Below are 8,554 nucleotides of genomic sequence, written 5' to 3'. Positions count from 1 at the left end.
AGAAGAAGAAGAAGAAGAAGAAAAGCTGAGTAGAAGCACATGACCTGGAGAAACCACAAGTTCTAAGGGGGTCTCATAGATGTGGAAGATGGTAATATGGCTATAGATATGCCCAATCTAGGTACACAACATGTATTCATATTAANTGAGTTGTGTTTTCATTGCCGGGGAATATTTGGGTTGAAGATTTACCACAACAGCCCCCTACTAGATGCTTGCCAATCTAGGAACACTCACCCCTCCATTGCCATTTTTTAAAAAACCTTGTCCTGAGGAGTGTCAGGGGCTTTCACTCCATCAAAACCACCCATGGGTCAGTGGTGAGTTGAGCCCAAGCTCGAGCTAGAATAAAGAGAACCTAATGTGATTGCATCTGATTAGCTTCTTGGTGGTCTGTTTTGAGTTTATGAGTGCTTTGGTACAACCTTCATTAGTAAACTTAGGCATGTAAATAATTAAATTAAATGTACTATTTAGATTAGGGTATTTTAGAAAAAAACACTTCTTATATATTAGTCATTTGGAATATTTGTTAGTATAAACCATGACTTAAGAAATCTGCATGATTTTCCCTTTTAAAACTCAAACTCCATTGTTACACTTCTTTCATTTGATGCAGTATATATTAATACACCAGTTATAGAAGATAAAAATATATGTTCTGAGGTTTTTCAAGTCAGTCAGGCAACATCCAAATGACCTCTTTGCAGCACCTCAGAAGCTCAACATTTGATTATAGATAATTAAAAAGAGAAACCAGATATTGCACACAAATGAGCAGTAGGTGATCTTATTATAAAACCATAAGCAGGATTCATAGTTTATGGTATACAGCTGGATGGAGGGAAAAGATTTAACCTATGTGAGTAGGCCCAGCCTCTATATGTGGTCTTTCTTTAGGCCATAAATATCTGAAGTGGGCAAGATGAAATAATGGGCATTTTGTGTAAACATTATCAACCTTCAGACATGGAACAGAGGAAGGCTTTGCTATTCCTCTGAAATTCACCTCTGAAAAACAAACAAACAAACAAACAAACACAAACAAGGCTTTAATTTCTCCAATGGATCTTAGGCTACAGTCCTTGGCATAACTGGTTCATATCAACAACCAACATTCGCACAGGACTTCACACACTCAGTGCTTTCTCCGGTCTTTACAATGGGAAGATGAATAAAAGTTATTTATTTGTTAAATTAAATTTTATCCAATGAATGAACCAGCCAATTTCATTAGCTCAAACTAATTCATTCACAGTGATTCTATTTCCCTCCCTATTTCACTCTTGGAGTGTTAACAAGTTGCTCTCACATATCATTCTGCAAAATACTTGATTCTTCCTGTTATCACTTATCTTTAATGTCCATGCAAAGGATGCCCCAAATATCATATAAAGTATTGATCATATCACAACTTCTAGGCTGAGATTGCAGGTAAGGAAAGACCTTTGTTTTGTTAAGTAAAACAAATATAGAAAATTTAAAAATATGTTTTATTTATCTAATTAGCTTTAATTTTGTTTGTGTTCTTCATTCATTTCAAACCACCAGTAAGTTAAGAAGCTCCCATAAGGGTTTCTATAAGCACATTTTTGCCTCACACTTGCTCTTCAGATGCAATTATTTTTAATATATCTTAGCTTTGCCATTATGTTCAGTTTCTCTTGTTATCCATTCTAATTCTGTTAGTTTATTCCTGGACCTCTATGACTTTAAAATCATATCATTTAAGTTGTACTACAATTTTTCAGTATACTTTACTGTGACTTGACATAATTTTAAATGAATAGTGTAGTATTTTGTTCATCAGTATAGATATAGATTCAGCTAATCAAAACTATGAGTTTCAGAGTTTAGCAAGTTAGATTTTATGCTTGTACTCTTTCACTATGTAGCTTATTTTATTTTTGGTCAACCCTTCTAGATATATCTATTGCTTTGCTTTATTTAGTTAAATTGTATTTATATTGTTTTAAAGGTAAAAAATAGAAATATAATAGTATGAGGATGGAAAGATATCTCAGAGGTTAAGACCTCTGCCTGTCGTTCCAGGGTACCTGGGTGAAATTTCTACCATCAACAGGGTAGCTCACAACTGTCTATAACTCCTGTTCCAGGGGATCTGACACCATTACCTCACACAGACATACATGTAGTCAACTCACCAAGCTACATCAAATAAAAATAAACACATATAATGATGTAAAATACCCATATTAAAATGTAAAATTATGTTTCATATCCTAGTGGGTTATTAAATAATATGTGTGAAAAGCTCCCTGAAGAAACTAATGTTTACTAAGTTTCTTTGAGGCTATGTAAATACATCTTCTCTCAATTTTTAGCTCAGAAAATTTGACATTAATCATTTACCTTGCCTAGAGGAGTTTTTACTATGGATTCTAATTCTATTTTATTTGTTTCTAGTAGTGTTCTACATTTATTATTTAGAATTGTTCTGTCAGAAAATTTGTCTTTTATTCATGCATATAATTGATTGATTATATAATTCTTATAATTACTTTTTGAAAGAAATATTACATATATAAATTTTGTAACCTAGATCATCCTAGTTTTGGAACCTTATATTTCTGTAGGTCTTATCATGACCTAGGCTTACATTTTATTCTGAATCAAAGCTTTCAGAGATGGAAAAGAGTTTGTATGTAAATAGAGCTCAATGCCTTTGTAAATTGCCTTTTGCATACACTCAAGTTGCTGGCCAGATTCCACTGTCTGTTGTTGCATGACTGGATATCATTTTCTGGATATTAACCTGGATGACTTTCTAATTTTGCAAGCCATATGTCATCCATGAGTCAGCCCCTGTCAAACATATCACTGTGACACAGTCATAATCATTTTTTCATGTACCTCCATGAGGAGTTTTTTACTGTATGGCTCCAGCTAAGTCCAGTGGGAAGAAATGCTTCCTGCTCTGTAGACTCTGATGAATTTTCTAGTCCTAGTAACATGTTGGTTGAACAAAAAATTTTGTAATATATATAAGCTCAAATAATTTTTTAAATTGCTTTGTTTTATGTTATATAATAACCCAGTATAAACTTCCCCCAACACACAAACACACAAGCTAAGAATATCAAATTTCTCCTCATAAAGAAATCAGAAAGTATGTTTATCTTAACTTATAAGGTAAATTGTCAAAGATAATTATCTAAAGTATCAAATAAACTTTTATTTCCCAACAAGCATTTCTTCTATGCCCCTGCTTTAAAAATTGATTTCCAATATATGCTTTTGATCAGATGCAAGAGCTGTTTTGGGAACTGTTCTCTAGATAATATTTCTAAAGTAAATTCTTTCTCTATGTCCTGCACATATATGGGAATGTAGTAGACCAAAGCCACTGGTGCTCAATTGTTATGTGTGGATTCCTAACAGAAGCAATTAAGTTTCTTTCAAACCAGCAATGTGATACAGTCTGCTAGAACTCTCTGTGAGGTGTGATTACAGATCCTTGAGTCTCTACCATAATATTTCCATCCTCTTGTATTGAATGGAGCAAGTTATTCTAGTGATTGGAATCTCACCAATCTGTAGTGAGGCTTTGCAGATCCATAAAAAGGGGTGCAGTTGTATTCAGCAAAAGAGGTTAATGAAATCCACAGAACTGGATATCAATTTAGTGGCACAAAAAGTATGCTACCAAATAAACTTTCTAAAAACAAAAAGAAAACACACCAAACATTCTAAAAGCAAACAAAGCCAAGCAACAAAATGTTCTCAAAACAAGTATAGATTACAACCAAATTAGAACATTTGAATGAACAGACTGAAGAGACAGAGAGAAGACAGAAAGACTGAAACTATTGGCCAAACCAATGAACCTCTAATCCTAGCTTCCCCCATCAGAAATTTACTTATTCATCACCTGGTACAAGAAAGGGCATATTGGTGTCTACTAACTCTTCTTATGGATTTGGATATTCCTTGGTGCCTAATGGTTGAACACACAAAATTGTTAATGCAAAACACAATACAAATATCAATGGGTATAAGACAATTTATCCTTGAGCCCATATAATAGGTAATGGCCCAGGAACATGGATTCTCGTTATTCCAAGTGTCGTAGTTTTTTATTGTAACTGTTTCATGAAGTTTTTAATATTTGTAGACCTAATTAAAGTCATTGCATATGCCATCAAGATTTTCCTGAAAGGACTCTGATATAGCAGTCTCTTTTGAGGCTATGCCAGTGCCTGGCAAACACAGAAGTGATGCTCACAGTCAGCTATTCGATGGAACAGAGGGCCCCCAATGGAGGAGAAAGAGAAAGTACCCAAGGAGCTAAAGGGGTCTGCAACCCTATAGGTGGAACAACAGTATGAACTAACCAGTACCCCCGGAGTTCGTGTCTCTAGCTGCATATGTATCAGAAGATAGCCTAGTCGGCCTTCAGTGGAGAGGCCCCTTGGTTGTGCAAACTTTATATGCCTCAGTACAGAGGAATGCCAGGGCCAAGAAGTGGGAGTGGATGGGTAAGGGAGTCAGGGGGGAGGGTATGGGGGACTTTTGGGATAGCATTTGAAATGTAAATGAAGAAAATACCTAATTAAAAAAACCCAAAATTGCAGAATAATGGATGATGGTCTTTGGAGCCAATAGAGTTCTGTCCTACATTGACAGGCAACCTTTTTCTTAATTGGGTATTTTATTTATTTACATTTCAAATGTTATCCCCTTTCCTAGTTTCCCTCCACAAACCCCTTATCCCATCCCCCACCCCCTGCTTATATGAAGGTTTTTCCTTTCCCTCCCACTCACTCCCACCTAACCACCCTGGCAATTCTCTATACTGGGGCATTGAGCCTTCACAGGACCAAGTGCCTCTACTCCCACTGATACCAGATAAGACCATCCTCTTATACATATGTGGCTGGAGCCATGTTTTCTTTGGTTGGTGGTTTAGACCCTGGGAGCTCTGGTTGGTTGATATTGTTGTTCTTGAAGTTGCAAACCCCTTCAACTCCTTCAGTCCTCTCTCATCTCCTCCATTGTGGTCCCCATGCTAGGTCCAATGGTTGACCGCGAGCATCCACTGCTGTCTGTCAGGCTCTGGCAGATCCTTTCAGGAAACAGCTATATTAGACTCCTGTCAACAAGCACTTCTTGGCATCCACCATAGTTTCTGAGTTTGGTATCTGTATATGGGTTGGGTGCTCAGGTCGGGCCGTCAGCTTTTAACCATATGAAAATTATAGTGAGGAAAATGTTCAGAATGTAGGACTCAAAGATTTCAAATTTGTTTTCTTCCAAGTAGTTCTATGCAGTGGATTTGTTCATCAGGATTCTGAGCTTGTGTAGTTGATATCCACTTCACTTTGCCCCAAACTAATGTATGTTAACACATCCAAAATTTCAGGTCTAAACTCTCATAATCTCTCTTTGATTTTTAACCTTTTCTACTGAAAATAAATGATGGTTTGACAATTTTACTGTAAGAATCACTGCACAGAAACTCATAAGTTCAGTATTTAGTTGGGTTCTCCAACCTCCAATAGTGTTATCTTCTTGTAAAAATCCCCACTCTACATTCTTGAGCAGCACATAAATTAATTTTCAAGTGTAAATATGTATAAAATTTCAGTTTTCCTTTCTGTAGAAATTCTACTAGATACCAGTTATGTTTTATTTCCTTTATTTTCATCAAGATTCATTCCTGTCATTTAGAACACTTTTAGGTTTTATATAATTTGAAGCTGAAATGAAACCAGAGGCATGTGTTAAAGTTCTGGTCTGGACCGTTTTGTGTTGTGCAGAGATGGTAGTGCCTTTAGAAATTAGAACCTAGCAGCAGAAGCCAAGTCCCAGAGAGTTCTCAGAGGGAGGGAGATGGAACTCAGCTTTATTTTGTTCAAAAAAGTTAAATGCATATGGCATTGCTTTTCAGGGACCTTGGCATGTACTTTCTTTGTCTCTTTTTCTCTCTGTCTCTCTTTCTCTCTCACTTTCATAAACATACACACACACACTCACACACACACACTCACACACACACACACACACATACACACACACACACACACACACACACACGCTTCTTATGTGTCAGAAGTAATATGGTAACATTACTTTAAAATGCACTCAATGCTGTTATATTCTCTGCTACCATTACCCAGATGTAAGCAAGCCAAGTAAAGACTGGCTGAACTGCTGAATTTGTGTCCAAGTAAATCTTTTCTTCCTTTTGGTTGTTAGGTTTATGTGTACTTGTCACAACAATGGGAAGTTAATGTGATTTTGTTCACCATTGGAGAAAACTATTTATCTTTTTAATTATATAGAAACACTATTTTAATTATTTTGAAATAGGATAACTAGTTGCCCCAATATTATTTGTGAAAAGGCCATCTGTTCATTAATATGCTGCCATGAAAATCTTGTTACAAATCATTAGATTTTCAAATATAATACTACCATTATGGCAAAAAGGTTTTAAAATGATATCAGGATCTGGGTGAAGGCTCAATGTTTTCTGTGTAAATGTTAAGATCTGAATTTGAATTTTAGCACAAGTAAAGAATTTGTACATAATGGCATGTAATTGTAATCACAGCACTGACACTGATAGTTGGAGAAAGGCAGATTCCAAGAGTGCAGGAGCCAGCAGTATAGGCAAAATTTCAGGCACCCAATTGACCAGTCTATATATTTTAACAATAAAAAGAAGCTGGAGATTGTGAGAGTGACTGAGAAGACATTCTGATGTCAGTATCAGTTTTTCAAATGTACTAGAAAGGGGAAAGATCAATATATATATATATCCATGAACACATACACATGCATTTGTACACACACAGACACATAAACACAGACACAGATACAGACACACACACACACGCACACATACACACACACAAGGGCAGGAGGAAATGAAAGAATCAAAAAGAAGAAAAGAAAAATGCATGGGCTCCAACTTTAACTTTGTTTATATTTCAGTATTCTTGGTTTGTACAGTTCCATATCTAGTTTTTGGACAACTTTTTCAATTGCTAAGGATTAAATCTATTAATTTCATATGGCTTTCATTGTATTTCATATCAATGTGTTAGCGTATTATCAATATTTTTTCTTTCACCACAACAAAAGATTTCTATAAACTTAAATATTTTTCAATTACTGATATTTTTAAAATTTCAAGATGTGAATTTTTTATACAGTTTCCTAATTTTAACTATATCAATGTTTTTGATGCTATTATTAATATGCAATTTTCTGGGGTCCGTTATCAGGATGAAATTTGACTCTGTTTGGATAGCAATTGAGTTTCATGTCATCTTTTTATCCTGAAAATTATCTAAAACCAGGCAGTGGTGGCACAAGCCTTTAATCCCAGGACTTGGAATGTAGAGGCAGGTGACATTCTGAATTCAAGGCCAACCTGGTCTACAGAGTGAGTTCCAGGACAGCCAGGGCTATACAGAGAAACCCAGTCTCAAAAAAACAAAAAAGAAATTATTGGAAAGTGAACAACACTCATAAGGTTCAATTTGCTATACAAATATCGAAGTACGTGAAACTTAAAATCTTAGTTTGGTTTTCTTTCCATTAAAATGCTATGCATTCTTTTATTTCTTTACTGATTTCCATTGTAATAAAATTCAGTTTAATGTTGAATAAAAGTGATAGTGAAACCACCAGTCTCATTCCTTTCTCCTGTTCTCTGGTCTTGGTAGTCAAGGATTTGCTGTGGTTGGTGGTAATTATTCCATTGAGAAAAGAAAGAGACTCAAGATTTTATAGCATGTCTAACTAAGATAGTTTAGGTGAATAAAATTTGGAATTCCCATGACAAAAGCCAGAGGACAGCTTCATTTACCAACCAAATATAACTTTGTTGCAGGACTAAAACAAAAAAAGAGCACGAAAGAGCCTTGTGTCACTCACTGAGTCCTCCTGAAGTAAAGCTTCTGTTATATTGAGGTGGGGAGATGCAACAGGACCACCTCTTACTGCCACATTTAATTCTAAGGAATAGCCTTCAATTTCTATCTCAACTCTGTTTCTTTCAAACGTTTGCTTCATAGTATGATGAAAGATCAGTTTGTGCTCGTCCCATTATTAGCCAAACATCTGCTTTTTAGGTTCATAAAACCATTACTCTATAGCAAACTTCATCCAGAAATAGAAGTATTATTTATTGTGTGAAACCCTTAGATATCAATGTTTTTATTTGTTTGTTTTTCCTTAGATAATTGACCAGCTAGAGTAGTAAAAAAGCTTCAAGTTACAGGTAAAATATGAGAACCAGTTCACTTTTAAAATGTTTCTTTACCCTGTATTCAATTGCCTCTTGGTGGTCAGAGTAGCCAGGTTTAGGCCAAATACATTAAGCTGACATTCTTTTAGATATTTTCCCCTTAACCAATAAACTAAATCCCAATCTCAAAAGAACAATGACAAGTGAAAGAATAAAAGAGGAGGAGGAGGAGGAAGCACAGGGCAGGGAAGAATGAAAGAATGAACAAAGGAAGGAGAGAAAGAGAGAAAGAAAGAGAGAGAGAGGGAGAGAGGGAGAGAGGGAGGGAGGGAG

This window comes from Mus caroli, chromosome 1 (genome assembly GCF_900094665.2).
Source record: "Mus caroli chromosome 1, CAROLI_EIJ_v1.1, whole genome shotgun sequence".
NCBI classification, from domain to species: Eukaryota; Metazoa; Chordata; class Mammalia; order Rodentia; family Muridae; genus Mus; species Mus caroli.
Note: the sequence above shows the minus strand (reverse complement) of the source record.